Genomic DNA, 20,479 nt, shown 5'->3' on the forward strand with positions numbered 1-20,479 from the left:
TATTCTAGTCTTTTCCAGCTGACTTGGCTCTGGTGCACATATAGGAGGTGAGAGAGGAAATGATGAATGGCCTATCAGCAAAGCCGCACAGCCCCTCTGATGCTTCTCGGTATGAAACTGAGGCACGTCTGTGAAGTAACTTGACCACCGAGTAAGCATCCATTAGTTTAAGGTTTTTTAGTTTATTTCAAGCGTAGATGAGAATGTACACGTGTATGAGGACCATCAAACAGAGAGTAGATCCATTTCCAGTGAGCTCGGATACAGGTATACAGTAGCTAGCTAGAACTGTAGTCAGTGGCATGATGCACTGTTGCAGACTGCTCTTTCATACCACTGTGCAGACACGCAGGGATTTTACATACAGTATCTAATTTAGTTTCACCTTACATGAGTATTAATCATGACCTCCTTTTATAAGCCCAAATCCAAGACTGAGTTACTGTGCTGCCTCAAGTTACACAACTAGGAAGAGGTGGAACGAAGATTCAAACCATGTCCTGTTGGATGCTGAACCACACGCGCTTTCCACGGTGCCTTCAACATGTGTTTTGACTCGTGACGTGTAAATAAAATTAGAGTTCAAGGATAGATGCCAACATCTCAACTGACTTATGTATGCATCTCGGTACACGAATGTGTGCAGGAACATGCGCTGCATGCCACAGACTCTGGGATGTTTGCAAGAAATAAGGCAGGTGTTTTGCACTGGAGCACACTGAGTGGAGACAGAGGTGTGGATGGGGTTCCTGTCAGTGGTGCTATTATGGCGCTCTGTAGGCTCCTCGGATACCCACGAGACTGGGATGTTTCTTGGAGATGTCACTGTATGTGATACAGGAGCACCAAGGATCTCCATACAGAGGCCAATCCGTGTGCCACTGTAGCCCGGCATGGGCGGTGTGCTGAGAAAGGGGAGGGGAAGCTGAAAGAAACCCTGCTGCATCTTGTCTTTCATAAGGTGGCCAGGAAAAAGAACAGTTTGTTCTATGTCGTGAAAACTTGCTAGTAGCAGTGTAACATGAATGTCAAGGAAGAGAGGATCTGGTTTGTGAGAGGAAGAAAAAAATCATCTCTGTGGGAAATAGCTAAGATAGATGGGAGCCATGGTGTCTAGACAGACACATGGAAGACAGCTTGGTGGCAATGACCCACGGAGAGAAGGAACAGGGAGGACAGCACGGCCTCTGCCTGAGGATGGTGGCAGCGGTCATCAACACAGGTGCAGCCACAGGCTGAGGAAGGAGTGCTGAGAAACTTCCACGGTGTTCCCTGTGGAGACTGCTTCTGTGCTGATACTCTTTGTTCTTGGCTGACCTGAAAGGACCTGGGCTCACAAAGGGTACATGTTCTGTTCTGGCTGGCATTGCGGGATGTTGGAGAACTGCTCTTTCACGTCTGGTATCCAAGAGTTGAGAGGCCTGGGTGATTCTGGGAGCATATCTGAGTTGCCTCAGGCAGCCTGGAAACCCTCAGCTCTAAGCCAGGGAGCTCAGAGACACCGTCAAGAAAGTCCCCTTCCTTTTAAAGAAAAGCAGAACTTCAAAAACATGGCAACCCCTAACCTGTAAACTCCAGGATGCAAGCCACATTCAGAAAGGGGTTCCAACACCTGCCCCCCTGCCCCTGCCCACCATTTGTAATCTCTCCTCAGGCTGGTAGGAATAAGGATGGCTTCGTTTAATGACAATTGCTACCCTGCATGCTGTCACTAGAGGGCACCAGATGCACATGAAATATATAGGCACCCTCGCCTGAACCATTTCAAAGGGAGATGACTTTTTAAAATAAGGCAACTCTCCCACTTCTATCTATATTCCAAGGTCACAATGCTCACTGTAATCGGTAACAGAACAGAAAATGACAGTCACTGGCAGTGCACATGGCCGTTATTGCAACCAACATCATTGTTTCTGATGCAGCTCTGCTAGGACATGGCATTATATCCATGTTGCAGATTGGAAGCCTGAGCTTGGGAGAGGCTGACCTTTTCCATGAGGAAGCCCACCTTCTCCTCTCTTCTTTGAGCTCATTCCCAGAACTTCTGCTTCTTTCTAGAACATTGATGCAAAATCAGGCAAAATGATTTACTGGCATAGCCTGGGGAAAATGTGTTCATTTGGGTTACCAACCAAAGAGCTCTCACAGAGGATTCCTGACGAAACAACGGACTTTCTTTCTACATAAAGGGTTCCTGGCTAAGCACATTTAGGAAGTTTAAAATGTTCTATCTTCCCCAGAGAAGCTCTTAACAAACATGACTGTATCAAAAGACCCAGGGAAGCTGAATCAGCAATCTAAGACCACCTTTCTCATGTTTATCAATACCCAGGTCCTAGTTTAATCTGTAAAATAAGTAAATAAATAAACATCTAGAATCTCTTTTGGTAGTTAGTAGAGTCTACGTAGACAGACACTTAGGGTTACCCTTATCACCATCTCCGGAACATTATGGCTTGGAACACAAGGTTGTGGGGTCCATATGTATGCAGACTTTCAGCACCACACCCTGATGGGCACATGGGAATTGTAGTCAAACCACAGGGTCCAGGGAGAGTTAGAGACTCTCCATTACCCAGGTGTCCATTTCCCGGCTCCATGGCTCACTAGTTGTGTGACCTGGAGATGTTCCAAAAGCTCTCTGTGCCCCAGCTACCTCGTCATAGATATAGGATGTAGTAGCCCTTTCCTCTTACTGCTGTGCAGCGTCAAGAGCTCAAGAGGCAGGAGTTGTGCTTCTCATGAGCCAGCAGGTGAGGCCTGGTAGACCTGAGAGACAGGGACAATAGACTCTGAGGTTTGCTATGGGACCACTCAGCAGAAACTCATCTTCTCTACATGCAAGCCTGCAGGCAACATTGGATCCTCTCATAGACTGCCCCTGTAGGAAGGACTGGGAAATGGGTCCCACAAGAGATGTCTCCTATTGCTCATAAGCTTATGTCACAGTCTGTTTCCTATCACTATGACAAATGTCGTTGACCCAAAACAACTTGGGGAGGAAAGGACTTATTTTACTTATGGGTTATTGTCTATCGTTGAGGAAGGCCAAGGCAGGAACTTGAAGCACATTGCTCACAGGTTCACTCTCAGGCTCGTGTTCTTATCCAGCCCAAGCCTGACTATCTGGGGACAGAGTCACCCACAGTGGGCTGCTCTCTCCTACGTCAATTAGCCATCAAGAATATGTCCCATAGACCTGTCTACGGGCCAGTCTGATTGAAGCAATTCTTCAGTTGAGGCTTCTTCTTCCCAGGTGTGTTAAATTGACCACCAAGATGAACCACTGCATCTTCTAAATAAATCTGACCTGTTTGCATTGGAGTGGCTGTCTCATTCTACAGATGTTTAAATGGAAGGAGCTATGCCGTCCTTAGAAAAATACTGAGCAGTGAGAGGACACTTCCTTACTTAATTCCTCAGCTATAGTTGCCAGGGAACTATCCAGATACTGTTGTCTAGAAGGAAGAGACTCGGGGGAGGACACCCCCCTTCATAATCAGCATATTGCAAACCCAGGAACTGAACCTTCAGGAATCTTGACTAAGGTCAAAAGAATAGTGTCTGAGCCATGTCTTTGGCCTAGGGTAGAGACAGGACATATTAAACTGCACCCACAAAGAACATAGGATTACTATTTAGCAGGAAGCTTTCTGGCTGATAAAGCCTTTTATGTCCCCTCACATAAGAGTTCATTCAAATGAGCCTGTCTACTACCTAGACAGGAAAACACTCCCCAGGAAGGCTGTCCGTTCCAGGACTTTAAGAGATAGTAAAAAGCCTACCAAGGCATGTGAGTTGGCACAATGGTTTCTTTGGCCATTATCCATTCTTACCTCTTAAGACAGTACCCTGTGCAGTGCTTTCTCTGGCCGTTGTCAAGTCTTGTCATGTCAGAGTACTTTCCTTTGTACTGATCCCCTCGGCCATTGCCACAATTACCCCTCCAGGGTGCCCCCCCTTCTCTGTAATATACCCTGCCTATCTTTTACATTATTCTGCCTAAATCCTGTCTGAATTCTCTCTGTGGAGATTAAAAGGACCAGGGGACTGAGGGGATCAGAGTAGATCTGTGTAACAGTATCCCAGTGCAAGTCTACAGCCCAGAAGATCTGAGCTATCCAGTGGAGGGTGGTAAGGAAGTGACCAAGGAACCATTAGTTAGGGAAGGTTGGAATTCAGGATGTCCTTTGGAATGATGCTGGAATGTCTTTTCTTCCGCTATCGCCGACTATAGCTGCACCTGGCACTTAGGCAGTCAAAGCCTTGGAGATGGGAAAGGCCCGCCTACAAAACCTAGCATCTATGTCTCAGGATGAAAAGAAACGGATGTGTCTAAGATTTGTTTGTGTGGATTAAAGACAGAAACCGTGTGTCCTCTAGAGCACACAGGGAGGTCAGATTTTAATATATTGGACATATTTGAGGACTTTGATGTCCTAAAAATAGTGTACTTAATAAATTGCTTTTGCTACTTATAAAAAATTATTAAAAATGCTTCCATTGGGAGAATGCCAAGATTCTTTTTCAGATTAAGTCAATGGAAGGAATGAGTAAATAATACTTGGAAAAACCTCGACTCAGAAGTGGGTGCTTAATAAATGTTACTTTCCTTTCCCTCTTTTTTTCTTTGACTCAAGAAGACGAGATGAAATAAAACAAAGGCAGGCAAAAGGCAACACAGAATGAAGGAAGTGAGAAAAAATAAAAAACAATGAAATAAAAGAAGAAAACTCTCCCAAAGACGTTATGCCAGTGGAGGGGGAATGAATGGCTTCTAGATATTTACATAGTGGCCATTTCAAAGGAACTTGAGGTCTCCATAGCATCTTTTTATCTGTCCAGCACTGTGGGAGGTGACCTGAGTAGACTTTTTAGCCAATTCTCTAGATAGCACAATGGCCTATCTTAAAGAGATAGCTCCATTTGCAGTTGACATTTCCTCCTGTGCTGGTTTCTTATCTCCCGGTGTTTGTGTAATAGGACAAAAATGTATCTTTAGCAGCAGTTGTGAAATATACTTTTAAAAATCCAGGCTGTCAACAGACAGTTGGACCATGGGCTTCTCTGGAAGCCTGATGGAATGACTAGGTCTCTTTATAGGCTCAGTCCTAACCCTTGGTTAGCCTAGGCTGATTGGCTGTGTCTTTCTGAAGCCATAGACAAGTGGGTTTTCATTACATGCACATATAAGTAGACATAATTTCCTTCTCAGGATAAAGGGCACTGGGGGCGGGGGGCGGTTAACGAACTGTACTTTTCACACGACAGGCTTCTAGACGCTTGGGACAACACTAGCTCGCTGGAAGCGTGGGTCCCCAATGCCTGCTGTTTGGGTGACTGTCTGGGAAAGAAAGTGTCATGGCTTGTAGGTGGCAGGGGACCCTTGGACAGAATTTCTGGAACAAGACTATATACCACTGGAGAGATTTTGTAAATCTCAATGTATCTGCATTTTATTTTTCTGACTCTGGTCAGTTTTTCTTGTTTTAGTCACTTCCCATTTTGGGGGCATGAGTGCTTTTTTTGGCCTGGAAATACCAACAACTGGGTTATCAGATATGTGGCATTATTATTACTATTACTACTACTACTACTACCACCATTATTGATAAGATTGTATCATAAATGAGATCAATTGGGTTCATTCCAGTTGGGGACGCATTTTTGTTTTATCTCATAAGCAAGACCTATACTTAACGATCTCACAGAGTCAAGACTTAAAGTTGCTTTGGCAAAGATTAGTAAGCCTGGCAGAGCTAGTGAGAAGTTCTTGAACTCTACCTCTGTGCCTTCCCAACCTCCCACCCCCACACACTCACTCCAGACAGCCTCTGGACTGTCTTAATGATAATAATGAGGAGGTCAAGGCTAGAGCATCCCTCAAAATTGCTCAGGAAAACTATTGCTTAGCCATGGGTACCATCTCTAGGACCAGGGAGTTGTCTGCTGCTCAGAGTGGCCCACGGGAGAGCCCTGCACATTTGTTCTTTGTTCCCTCCCAGGTCCAAGGCACAAAGGGAGCTCTGTTCTTTGTTCATCAGCTCCTACGGAGATCTCGGCTCCCTTCCCTTCCTAAGACTGTTCCTGTGACCGGAAGGTGCTGAAAGAAACACATTTCGAGTAGTAAAAACAAGTGTCCAGGAAGGAGCTTTCATCAGCTTATAACAAACGAGGGACTCATGTTTCTCCACCTGGATCTGGAATGGACTGGAGAGAAACAGCAGGGAGCTGTGAGCAGCTGGCGGCAGGAGCCACCCTGCTCTTAGCAGCACTAGTTGGCTGCTGAGTGGCCCCTATTTGACTCTTTTGTTGTTGCTCCCTATATGACCCTTCCTCCTCTCCCCCATCTCCTTCCCTTCCCTTCCTTTCCCTTCCCTTCCCTTCCCTTCCCTTCCCTTCCCTTCCCTTCCCCCTCCTTCCCTTCCTTCCTTTTCTTTCTTTTTTCTTTTCAGTTTCTGCTTTTCACACAGGATCTCACATAGCCCAGGCTGGCCTTGAATGTACCACATAGGTAAGGATGCTCATGAGCTTCTGACCTTTCTACCTGTATCCCCTTGAATGCTGAGGTTGACAGCTATGTGCCCAGTTTCTCCATGGCTGGGGTCTAGACCTGGAGCTTTTTTAGTGCTAGGCAAGTACTCTCCCAACTGAGCTATATCCCCACTTCCCATTCTTTTCTTCTCTTTAGATGGGATGTTGCTATGGAGACCATGGTGGCTTTCAATGCATGATTCCCCTCCTTCCCCAGCCTCCCTAGTACTATGATCCCCACAGCACCTGGCTGGCCTCCTTTCTTTGCTGTTCTTCCCTCTACTCTGCTCAAAACTCCTACTCCTGCTATTGTGACTCCAGCTTCCAGCTATCTGCTCAGCAAATCCCCTTTCATTCTACCTGTATGCGTTGTTCACTTCTTTGTATCATGGCTATGGGTACAACAATGGCTATAGGTTATTGAGAGTTCCGTGATCTTTTTCGGCAGTATGTCTCCACTCAGCCTCTGAGGTTAAGGTGTATTAATCAGGATAGGCTGACTCGTGCACCAAAGGAGTTTCAGAGTTGCTGTGAGACTGTTGTTTTGTTTTTCCATTCAGGAACGCTCGCTCCCTCGGGCAGCTTATGGATGCAGGCCTCTAAGAGCCTTTCACAATGTGATTGAAACACCTCAGGTGTGGTGGTTTCAATGAGAGTGGTCCCCATAGGCTCATATATTTGAATGCTTGGTCTGTAGTTAGTGGAACAGTTTGGGAAGAATTAGGAGGTATGGCCCTTTGGGAGGAGCTGCGTCATTGGGGGTCAGCTTTGAGGTTTCAAAAGTCCACCATAGGTCCAGTCTCTCTGTCTCTCTGTCTCTCTTGCCTGCTGCCTTTGGATCAGGATGTGGCTCTCATCTCCTTCTCTAATACCATGTGTGCTGCCTGCCTAACTGCCTGCCTTATTGCCGTTACTCTTCCCACTCTGAGGATGATAACCTAACTCTCCGAAGCTGTGGGAAAGCCCCCAGTTAAAGGCTTTCTTTTACAAGAGCTGCCTTGGGCATGGTGTCTCTTCATAGCAACAGAACAGTGACTAAGACATCAGCCTTTGGTAAAGAGAGGACCAAGCATGTAGATGACCACATGATGTTCTAAGGTGGAGCCTACAACTGCTATCACAACACTTTGGCCGCATTTTATGGTCCGTTTTGTGATACATGGTCCCCTTCTAGTTGCAACGGAACCAGGAAAGGTTTTCAAGATGAGAACAAAATTGTGTGGTTCATGTAGCATTGTCTGTGCTATATGTTAGCCTTATAATCACTTCAGGATGAGGGAACTAATGTGCAAACATTATGTCTCTGGCTAGGATTCCAGCCCTATAAGCACAGCTCTAGAGCTACTCGTTCAGCTTTTGACTCTACCTTTTCTGTCCACTAATGAGATCAGTAGTTCCCTCACTTGTGTTAATACTCTGCTACCTTTTACAGACTTTGCTCCCACGTACACTACATACATACCTTGTGCTTGTTTGAACTGTTACACCCGCATGCCCAAGGGAAAGAGAAAATTCTTTTTCCTGTCTGCATCATCAGCAGATAGAATGATGCCTGGAACATAGTGAGACTTGATACAAGCTTTGTGAGTGAAGATTATCTCTGCTGGTTTACTAAGGGTGCTCTGAGGTGTTTCATAATGGTTCTTTCATTAAACCAGTTTCCCAGAATAAAGATAAGGAGTCTGGGTCACGTCAGCAATCATCCCCATGTAGTCTTTCAGCCAAGCAAAAGTCTGATCCTTTGTATTTGTAAGTTGGCAAGATGGTGAAACAGAAACTTCCTATAATCATCTTCTGCAGAGGGGCTGAGTATTGCACAGCTACCCACAGCAACACTACCTGCTCCAGAGACAATGAAGCTGAAGAATGTCTTGCAGAAGGAAAATGCCTCTCAGCCCTGAAACTAGGAACACTAAAGAGGGTCAAAGCACAAGACATCCATCCCTAGCCAGTGTTCCCACCCGTGGAGAAAGTGAGAGTACACTGAGTGAGTAACCAGTCCATGTTTTCCTTATCCCACCCAAACGTTTTGGGTCATGCCTCTAATGGATGAATAGCTGCAATTGGCTGAAGCAGGAAGAGAGGCACAGGCTCTACCGAGTGCCCTGCAGACTCCACAGGAAGGCCCTGAGAGTAACTCTGTATGCTTCAAACCGGCCCTGTGGGTATGATTCATGACCTTTATGCCTCAGCCCTGCCCATCAGCTGTTTCCCTGAGCACGCAGCTGCAGACATCAATATCAGTGTAAACACAAGTGCGCACAGCTGACTTTACTTGAGTATTTCAGGGCACCTGCCTTGGGAAAACAAGTGGGAGGCTCCCAGCACGCAGCCAGACTTTGTAAAATGGAGAGAACATAGGGTTTTAGGAACTAGCCCCGAGGGAGACAAGAGGTGTGGAGCAGGCTCATCCAGAAGGAAGCTTGAGAAAAAGATCCCTAGAGTCTTCCACTGGGCTGTTTAGTGAACACTGTTTCTTCTGAAGACAGTAAAAGCTGGACAAGGTGACCTCTTCTTCAGTCACAAATGCAGTGAGAAAAGACTTTCCAAGGAGAAAAGCAAGAATACAAACTGCTATTACTAAAGAACCAATGTAATATTCCAGTAACCAGTCATAAGGAATTGTGTATCTATGGCTTGCCGAACAAAGAATTAAAAAAAAAATGATGATGTTTAAGGGTAACCAATGCTACAAGAGCATACAAACAAGTCAAGGACATCACAAAATAAATTCACAAAAAAAGTTCAATAAAAAGGTAGAAATTTCAAATATAAGCAAAATTTCTAAACCTGAGATGAAAGTATAGAATAAAAACCACCAGACTTGATCAAGCAGGAAAAAAAATGACATGTGAATTCTGAAAGGTAATTTGAAAATATCTCATCAGAGAAGAGAAAAGAATAAAAAGCAATAGTCAAAGTTAACATTGGAGGGATTTATAAAGATATAGGAAGAGGGAAGAAGGCTTCTTGGCAGAAATAAGGTCCCAACACTCACATCCAGGGAAAAGGTGTGGATATTGAGTTACATAAAGTTCAAAGAACAATGAATTTCAACTTAAAAGCTCACCAAGGAGAAAGTGTAGTGGTTCACATAAGAAATCTGAGGAACCAGGAAGACCAGTTATGTCTTATAATGATTACCAGGCCCACTATGAGTTCAAGGCCAGCCTAGGCAACATAGCTAGACTCTGAGACCCTACCTGAATGGGATGGAGAGAATGATCCATCTTCCCTAGAAAGCAGGGACATGGAACGCTGCTCAATACTCACACCGTCTGCATTTGACAAGAGTCTCACTCACTACATAGCGCCCATCTCTAATAATTCACCTTAAAATAGTCCTTTAGTATAAACCCCATCCCAGCACCCTCAAGCCTCCTCCAATCCACCATCAAGCCTTTGTCCTCTGACTTGCACATACATACTCACATGCAGAATACACACACACACACATGTATACACACACTCACTCACATACATACATGCACATACACACATACACACATATTCTCACTCTCACACACATACATGTATACACACTCACACATATATACACATACATACATATACACAAATACATGTACACACACTCACACATATATACACACATACTCACATACACACGTGCTCACATATATATACACACACATACTCACACATATACACACACTCACATACATACATGTACATACACTCACACACATATACACACATACTCACACTCATATACACACACACTCACACACATATGCACGGACTCACATACACTTATACACATGCACACATATTCACATCCTCACATACAATTGTTATAGCTATAGGATACAGTATATAAGCCTTATCTAAAGAAACACAAAAAGGTCATGAAAGAGCAAGGCAGGTACAACACTGGGGAAAAAAAGAGAGAGACAGCCATGACAGCCATCATTGGCCCATGGCCAATACATTTTATCTGTCCTTACTTTTTTTTGTTTGTGGAATAATGCTCACAGAGAGGTGTGTAGCCTGACCCCGGTAATCCAGCACTCCATGTGTTAGAGGGATAGTTAGAGGGATAGTAAGCTTGCCAACAGGATTAAGGTTGTCAATCAACTGACCTTAAGAGCAAAAGATTATCATGAATTATCTAGAAATCCTGAAAGATTATCTGGAATTATCTAGATGAGTCCAGTGGAATCCAAACGAACCTGAAAAATGAGAGAGGGTGACAGGAAGGAAGCTGGAGCTAGTCCTTGTGACAAGTGACTTAAACTACTCGTACTGACACTACAGACAAAAAGAGCAGTGGCGGACCAAAGGCTGGGCATCCTCCAAGGACAGGAAAAGATGCAGGATTCGTCTCCAGTGCTTCCAGAAGGAAGCGGGCTCTGCTGACTGCCAAGTCTAGTTCAATGAGGCCTGAGTCAGATTTCTTACTGAATGGTGAGATGTTAGGTTCATAGTGCTTTAGGCGATTACATTTTCAGCAATGGGAAACTAACTCGTAACATAAACCAACCTGCACTGCCAATGGCTAAGTGAGGACCTCAGGTCAGCACTGGTGTGCAATGCTAGGCTAGGGTTATTTCTTACCCACTTTTCCCACTGGGGTCAGTGAGTGGGAGCGATGCTGACACACAGGAGCCTGCCAGACCTGTGTGAGAGGGGCTGTGTCTATGTGCAGTGTCCCTGCTGTATGCTCAGAGACTTCAGCAGCACCTGTCCTTCTGTTTTACGCTGTCATCCGAGGCCTTTAGCATTTCTAATATCTGTAATTCAAATCTTGGGGGTTGTGGAGATCTCTGAATGAATAAGATACAAGCTTGAGGATCTGAATTCAGATCTCCAGTCCCCATCTTAAAAAAAAAAAAAAGTGGGTGTGCTCATGTAACTGTCTTGAGGTATAAGTGTTAGTCTGTATACAAAGAAGAGGGCTGAAGAAAGCTAGGGTTAAGCTATATAAAGAAAAATATTATGTAATTTTCTAGAAGATGAATTTGCCAGAAAATATTATCTTTAGTGAGATGACTCAGACCCAGAAAGACAAATACTGTGCATACTCTTTCATTGCTCTTCCTCTGTGTGTGTGTGTGTATGTGTGTGTGTGTGTGTGTGTGTGTGTGTGTGTGTGTGTGTGTAGTATGGGAGACATGAGAGGTGACTGTGAGAAGAGAAAAGGAGGCTTTAAGGGAAGGTGTAAAGAGATTAACAGAATGCATTTAATAACAAAATGGAAACGCGTGTAGAAACCCATAAGCAGGGACATGGGGAAGAAGAGCTGGCCAAGGTCAACCCAAACCAAGTATGCGTAAAAACATGCTACAAGGAGTCCTATTACTTTGTATAAATACATAAACTAAAAATAAGACAAAAAGAAAGAAACCCAGGAGCGTGGCTTCCATCCAACTAATATCAGGGAAACATTGTTGATTTCTGAATAAGGCAAAGGGTGTGTTGTTTGGCATGGATCCAGTACCTCAGACCTGGGGGTGGGGTGGGAGGAAGCTGAACCCTTATGTTTGCTTATTAAGGAGCAAGAAGAGAGCCAGGTTTGGGCGCTCAGACCTGTAGTTTCAGCATTTGGGAGGAAGAGGCAAGAAAGTTGTCATGAGTTTAAGGTCACCTGGGGCTATGCAGTGAGCTCCAGAGAGACTTAGGCTAAGAAAGTGGGACTCTGTCTCAAACAACTCTAATAACCAAACAACAGCCAAGATTAGGAAGAGATGGGCTGAAACCATTCAGTCTAGTTCCAAGGAAGACTGATCTCCAAATTAGCATTGTCAGCCATTTTTTCATGTTTTAGCATCATCCAGAGACATTGATTCCATAAGAAATTGCCTTGGACCCACTGTTAAACTGTGGTATAGTTAGGAAATTCATTTATATTCTTTTAAAATAACAGTGCACATCGAGGGACTATAACTACCAGGAAATCACCCTGCACAGCATACCTGGCATCAGATGTGTGTTGTTTTTCTACACCAAACACTTCTCTGGCTCTCCAAACACCAGCTGGGTACCTTATAATTTAGCCAATTCTAGCACTACCTGGAATTAACATTGATCCCACAGGTACCCCAGCCACACAAGACTGCCCTCTCTTGAATGGCTACTCATATAAGTCTAGGGCTCTGGTGTTTCTGAAGGGACAGATTGTTCTTAACTGGGGGTTCTCAGCACTCACCCCAGCCCCACTTAGGAGTGATGATACAATGGAATGATTTACGAAATGCAGCAAGACACTCTGAGTACTGGCTTATTATGAAGCACACGACTGAAGGACCCTCTGATGAAGAAGCAGCAAGGATAGGAACCCGGGGGACCTGGAGCCCCCATGTCTTTTCAGTGAAGTTTCCTTTTTTTTTATTCTTCTATTTTTTTATTACATATTTTCCTCAATTACATTTCCAATGCTATCCCAAAAGTCCCCCATACCCTCCCCCCCCCCCACTTCCTTACCCACTCATTCCCATTTTTTTTTTTTTGGCCCTGGCATTCCCCTGTACTGGGGCATATACAGTTTGTGTGTCCAATGGGCCTCTCTTTCCAGTGATGACCAACTAGGCCATCTTTTGATACATATGCAGCTAGAGACAAGAGCTCCGGGGTACTGGTTAGTTCATAATGTTGTTCCACCTATAGGGTTGCAGTTCCCTTTAGCTTCTTGGGTACTTTCTCTAGCTCCTCCATTGGGGGCCCTGTGATCCATCCAATAGCTGACTGTGAGCATCCAGTTCTGTGTTTGCTAGGCCCCGGCATAGTCTCACAAGAGACAGCTACATCTGGGTCCTTTCGATAAAATCTTGCTAGTGTATGCAATGGTGTCAGCGTTTGGAAGCTGATTATGGGGTGGATCCCTGGATATGGCAGTCTCTACATGGTCCATCCTTTCGTCTCAGCTCCAAACTTTGTCTCTGTAACTCCTTCCATGGGTGTTTTGTTCCCAATTCTAAGGAGGGGCATAGTGTCCACACTTCAGTCTTCATTCTTCTTGAGTTTCATGTGTTTAGCAAATTGTATCTTATATCTTGGGTATCCTAGGTTTTGGGCTAATATCCACTTATCAGTGAGTACATATTGTGTGAGTTCCTTTGTGAATGTGTTACCTCACTCAGGATGATGCCCTTCAGGTCCATCCATTTGGTGAAGTTTCCTTCCCAACATTTCCACGCATTCAATAGCCCCAAGATCATTGGATCATGTTACTCCATGGTTTCTATGGACATGTGTCTCCCCATCCTGTGCGTCTGTCCTGTGTGGAGCAGTCCTGATACTGATTGACAATCAGCTCTATGCCATTGTTTTTCAGGTGGCCTGTCCCATCCAGAGTTTTTCTAGTCATTTCCTCTGTGACTTGAATTTCCTCAAGAGAATAAACTCAGATGTGATTGGAAGAAGGCTCCTTCTGGGTAATAATGACATCCATCTTTTCAGGGTTTTAACAGTTCTGTGCCAAGAACCCGGGAAGATAAATACATTTCTACCATCATCTACATGATTCATTTACCATGGCATATTTCAGAAATACAGAAACACTAAAGAAGACCATGGGCCATGGACTGTTTCAGAGATAGTCACACTGGGGACTATGACCTCCTGAAATTTATATGGCAGGAGAGTGTGCAAGGTGGAGGAGCCAAGGAGACAGTGCGCAGGGACCATGCAATGATACCTGGTCAAAGCACTAGAATCCAGCTGAAGGGAGAGTAGTGGAGAGAGGCAGAAGTGAGGAGAAATAGACCTACAGTGGTCCTGCTAGTGCACATGTGCTGTTAGCATTACAGGCTCTTGTCAGCTTTTGTACCATTGCAGTGACTTGTCTTTCTCAGACAGAGCTCTTACATAACTCTCCAAATGCCACTCGAACACTTGAATACTGCTTTATTGTCCATGCGAAGGCAAAAGCTTGCTAGGCAGAACCAACTCTTTTTGTTGCATGTCTTTTGAGCATAATATTATGTCTTCATCAACAGTAGGATTGCATCACAGAACATTCCCCTGAGCAGCCTTGAAGCTACCTAGCACCTCACATTGTGTACCCTGCCCAGCTCCTTGTGGCCAGCAACTGTGAATTTCCAGGAGCCACTGGCTGTCTCTCCACTGTTCATGACCCCTCCTCTCTTCTTCCTGGCTGTGGCAGTTAATCTTAATTATCAACTTGATGGGTCACAATAGGAACACCTCCTGAGTTACAAGAACATTTCTGGATTGGATTAATGGGGAAGGGAAGGCCCAACTCTAACTCTGAGCAACACCATTATGTGAGGTGTGGTCATGGATTGAGTAGAAAGGAGAAAAGAAACTAAGTTCCACCACTCACTCCTCTCTGCCCCCCACAGAGACACGCCTCCATGTGTTACACCATCTGCTTCAAGTTCAGGCCACCATGCCTTTCTCTCCATGATGAACTGTATCTTCAACCTGCAAGCCTAAGTAAACATTTCTTAATTAGGGTGCTTTTCTGGAGTATTTTGTAACAACAAGAAAAATCTCTAACTTTGTGGTGTCTGAAATTTTCCCTTTCGGAGAACTAAAGGCTTTTACCTAGGTAAACAAATGTTAACTGTGTTGGAGTTCGTCAAAAGACTCTCACTCACAAAGACCATGGAGACAGCCATCGCTGCAAACCACATGAGAGAATTTTTATTGATCTAACATGTTGGGGACTCCCCTCTCAGCATGCAGGCCAGAGGAGAGACCCAGAACAAAGAAAGACATACTTTTTACTCCTTTGTAAGTGGCAGATTTGGTCAACAGGGCAGCTGACTTATTCTAATTGATGTAGCAAGTAACCTTTTCAGCCATTGGTTGGTTTGTATAGTGACTACCTTTGGCCTAGTGACTCATTTTTCTTGCCCCCATGGTAGGTTATTATGATTTGGTCAGCAAAGTAATAGTACATTTTGAACTTATGAGTCAGCTATTAACGTCACAGCTATTAACATCACAGCTATCAACATGGTTAGGGTGGTTTGTGTGTGTGTGTGTGTGTGTGTGTGTGTGTGTGTGTGTGTTTTTTTTCTCAGAATTCAGTGTGGGGCAGGGGAATTGCTAATCTTGTTATGGTTATTTCTCTGAGAACAGCTAATATTTTTCTGGCAGCTGTAGACTTAATTATTTTGACAGCTAAAACTATGTTTCTATGTTTGTTTAGTCAGCCAGCTTCTTTATCTGGCTCTGCACTTGGCCTGTTAGTACAGTTTGGGAAGTCCTTTTTGAAGGGGGAAGGTACTGGGTTGTCTTGAATTCATTTTGGATATTATAACTGAACATGTTGCTGTATCCTAAAATTCCAGCACATGGGACACTCAGGCAGGGGGATCCTGAGTTGATCAACCTTAAGTTGATCATGAGTTGTAAGTAATCTGAGTAGTCATGAGTTGATTAAGACCAACTTGAGTTATGTTGTCAGACCACATCTCAGAACATCTCACCCTCAGATCATAAATAAATAGAGATAATATTTCTGTGTTTACTGACTTCCTCTCTCTGATAGTCTCCGTGAGAATGTGAGAAGGCTAGAAACTCAGCCCAACGCAAAAAAGTTTTCTGTGCCTGTGGAAGGTAAACGCACACACACACAAAAAACAAAAACCAAAAAAACCTCCAAAAACCCAAAGCACTGTGTTCTTTTAAGCTTTGGTGGGGTAAGCCATATTAAGAGGTTGGAAGTCTTTAATTCTTGTTATTTATATATTAGCTCCAGGTAAAATGCTCTCAAACAGACTCTGAACTCAAATGCCACTTACTTCAAGGTCCTTAGCTTCTTGCTAGCATCCCCTAAAAAATAATCAAGTGTTTGTTCAAGTTGATATGGTCCTTGATGTTGAACAGGGCCAGTTTACACGGTTAATTTTATATAAAAATTTTGGTAAAGCCTAGGAATTCCCTTGTGGCTGAAATGATGGCTTTCCTGTCACGTTCCTATAATGGTTATTATAATTAGTCTCAAAGTACTAACTTTAGCACATGCACTAATGTCCCTGCTTTAGTTGTACCATAGTAAATATGGCTAAGTCTGGGTTTTACCCTTAACAATGTCTGTGACTTTTGGAAGCAATTTTCTACTGTTCAATTTTGTTCAGCTTTCTTCAAGGACCCTATGAATCTGGGATATAACACTATAGAGAGATGGACAGTGAAGCTAGCCATGGAACTCCGAAAAGGTTTGGTGGCTTGTAATGAAGTACTTATGAAACAAAATTCAGTCAGTGATAGGGGATTTCCTAGGAATCAAATTATCCTCAGACACCAGAGTGATTAAGCTGAGAATATACGTTACATTGGAGAGTCAAGAATAAGTGGAAATAACTACATGCCCTCTTCATGCATCCATCAACAAGTTGAACTTACTAAAATAAAGTATTAAATAAATTTAATATATGAATAATTGATTGTGCCTATATTACTTAGAAAATATGAACTATTTAAATGATATAAAACACATCAGTGTATGTCAGTACATTAAATTTAATAAACATCAGTTTATGGGAACATAAAACTACACAAATATTAATAGCTAATATTAACATTAGGTCATTACTATCATGAAGGGTGGTGGTTTCTTGTAGGCATATGGAACCCTAGTAACATCTATGGGATGAGTAACTTGTTTGGCAAAAGGCTGGAACTTCATTTATTAAACTTCTGCTGTGTACCATATCTTATTCTAGGTCTCCAAATGAGGTCAGTATCTTCAGGTTTAAGATTTAGAGTTTAAACATCAGTGTAGAGGTAGAGAACAATAACATGAACAAGATCATTTTACAATGTATTTCTTATTACCTTTTAATTAGGCATGTGGGTGTAGCAACAGCCACCTCTAAAAGGTGGGAGCCGTGCAGCTGCAAAAGCAATGCCTTGCAGGAGGATCTAACTGAGGACTGCCTGAGAGACCAAGCATTGTGATGCAGACAATGCCAGGCAATTGGGAAACTGCTATTTGGAAGAGATGCTTTCTTGGGACCAACTGGTACGGGTGGAGGGTATTAAAGGAGTTGGCAGCAGCATTCGGTTGAGCCTGCTACAGCATTTCTCACCTGCTCCTGGAGTCTGTGTCCTTGACTCTGAGATACCTCACCTCCAACCCCCAAAGGCAGGTAGGGCCAGGAGTGAGTAGATCAGGGCAGCATGTGGGGGTATGTGTATAGGCAATGTTGGTGTCCCCAGAAGCCAGAAAAGAGCATTGAATCTCTTGAAGTTACAGGCAGTAGTGGAAACCAAACTCAGCTCTTAAATAGATGAACGATCTCAGTCTCAAGATCATTTTGAAAAGTCACGCATACTTTGCTATGCATAAATAAGGGAATGTGATTGGAGATGCGGGGTGCATGTTGAAGAGAGACCTCTGTGGAGGCTTGCACAGTGAGAGCCAGTGCTGCAAACCTGAACCCAAGGAGTGCCACAGTCTCCCAAACAGTTCCCAGAGGAGGCACTCATGGTCTCTTCATCCACTCCAAGGACAGCCTACCATCCTGACATGCTTTCGGAAAGAGAAATGAGCACATTTTAATGGTATTCTATAAGCAAGCTCCATTTATCAGAAGCCGCCATACTCAGTGTGCTGTGTTAAATAAAAATCTTTGCAGCATTCAAATGTGCCAAGTAGCTTATGGCTCAGTAAACAGCTTCTCACCGTGAAGGCAATCCCCTAAATAGTCACAGTTGCTTGGAAGCCTACTGGGAGAGAGAAGGGAGGCAGGGAATTTGACACAAAGAGAATTCTGATAAAGTTCTTGGCATCTTCTGAGAGGGATTTTGGGCCATGCATATTTGGAGCAATTGTTTAATATATCACACACACACACACACACACACACACACACACACACACACACACACACACAGTGTTTTTTAATTACATTGTCATGCATAGAATAAAAAGCTCAAGGAAGAGAAAAACATGTCCATAATATTGTCCCTAAGATGAATATTAATCCCTGGAGGTAAATATGAGATAAAAATTAGAGTGGGAAATGGAATTTCAGTGAGCCTGTCTCATCAGTGAAATAGGGTTTCCTTTAAAAAATACAATAGAGCTGATTTTGTTGGGCCGACTGTCGAGAACTAGATAGAAGCTCATCATTATTCTTTATCTAAATGATCTAGGGGGCCTCAGTGAGCTAGTTCATCTACATACATTGCTGAGAGTAATGAGAAAAGGAAGTTTTTAAAATATTATTACCATACTTATTCTCAGCGAGAATAACTTACTGAGCTATCTGAGCGTACTTTCTCAGTCAGAAGAGGAAAAGAAAACCCTTAGGGGAGCCCTTTGTATTTCTGTGATAAAAAAAATCACAAACAAAAACAATTTCGAGGGAAAAGGGGGGGGGGTTATTTGGCTTACCTGTCCCAATTACAGTCTCTCACTGAGGGAGGGCAGTATAGGAGCTCAGGTACAAACTGAAGCAGAGGCCATGGTGAGCTACTGTTTGCTGGCTTGTTGCTCAAGACTTGCTCAGCCTGCTTTCTTATATAGCTGAGGACCACCCACAGTGGGCAGGGCCCTCCCACATCAATCATCAATCAAGAAAGTGTCCCACATAACTGCCTACAGTTCTCTCTCTCTCTCTCTCTCTCTCTCTCTCTCTCTCTCTCTCTCTCTCCTCTTTCTCCTCTCTCCTCCCTTCTTTCCTTCCTTTTATTTTCTTCTGGAGTTTTGAGCCAATCATATGAGTTATTTTCTCCACTGAGGCTAACTTGTCTCAAGTTGACAAATGAAAACTGACCAGCATAGACAATGTCTGGAAGAGATGGCTAGACCTGGGCAAAGAATGTGTGTGTGCGTGTGTGTGTGTGTGTTTGATTGTGATAATTGTACATGCACATGGGATTACACAGAGGCCAACTTGTGTGTTGTTCCTCAAGAAACACCTCCCTTGTTTCTTGAGACCAGTGAGTGGTCTAAAACTCAGTAATTAGGCTTGACTGACTGACCAGCAAGCTCAGGGACCTGCGTGTCTCTGCCTTCCCGGTGATTTGTCAGGTAGATCTGAGGACTAAACCATCTGGTGATCTCTCCAGCCTGAGATATATTTCAAAACATATTTAGTGGCAAGTCTGGATTCATCAGATGTTTCCAAAGAACTTCAAAATGATTACAAAGTTTGTTTCAATCCAACTTCAAGTACATCACAGAAAATGCTGAACTAGGGGAAAGAGGAGATAACCAAAAAAAAAAAAAACGTTAAACATGAATGCTAATCAGGTTTAATATTCCCCAAGGAACCGCCCAGCCCTACATGTAAGAACCAGGTGAGGATGTGCCGTTTACCATTTAAAGAGTTCCCAGCATTGAAGATGTAGATTCTCTTTAAAAAACATATTGGTCTCTGCATGTTCATGCACATGCCATTGGTATGTGTGGCGGTTAGGAGACATCCGTGTGATGTGGGTCCTCTCCTTCCTTTGATTGAGTTCCAGAGATGGAACTTGATGGTGAGGCTTAAGGGATAAGCACTTTACCCACTGCACCACCTCACTAGCTCCAGAGTACAGTGCTACTTAGAATGTGTGAATGATGGGGAAGAAGGCAAGAATGTGCATCCTCACTGAAGTGGATTTGGTCTTCTAAAGAGTCTCTGCTGTCTCAGCTGAGCCCCCAGGCTTAGGATAAAACATGAGGTGCCAACTCTGCAGTGTAAGGATTGCAGATGCCCCTGTACCAATCAGGAGATAGTCATGGCTTCTTGGGAGGTGGTATTTCTTCTCTCTCTGTTTTCCCTCTCCTTCTTCCTCTCCTTCCCCTATCTTGTCTCCTCTCCCTCTCAGCAGCGGTGTCTGTCTCTGTCTTTCATTTCTTCCTTCCTTCCTTCCTTCCTTCCTTCCTTCCTTCCTTCCTTCCTCCCTCCCTCCCTCCCTCCCTCCCTCCCTCCCTCCCTCCCTCCCTCCCTCCCTCCCTCCCTTCTTTCTTTCTTTCTTTCTTTCTTTCTTTCTTTCTTTCTTTCTTTCTTTCTTTCTT

General features: G+C 43.8%; 1 long non-coding RNA gene across 1 annotated transcript; it reads left to right on the forward strand.

Moving 5' to 3' along the window:
* Window positions 1–6,147: 6,147 nt before the first annotated feature.
* Window positions 6,148–16,883, forward strand: Gm19500 (predicted gene, 19500). The gene is made up of 4 exons (NR_152223.1): window positions 6,148–6,514; window positions 8,335–8,521; window positions 13,826–13,925; window positions 14,856–16,883. It is a non-coding gene; the product is annotated as a predicted gene, 19500 (long non-coding RNA).
* The last annotated feature ends 3,596 nt before the right edge of the window (window positions 16,884–20,479 follow it).

This window comes from Mus musculus, chromosome 18 (assembly GCF_000001635.26).
Source record: "Mus musculus strain C57BL/6J chromosome 18, GRCm38.p6 C57BL/6J".
Lineage (NCBI taxonomy): Eukaryota > Metazoa > Chordata > Mammalia > Rodentia > Muridae > Mus > Mus musculus.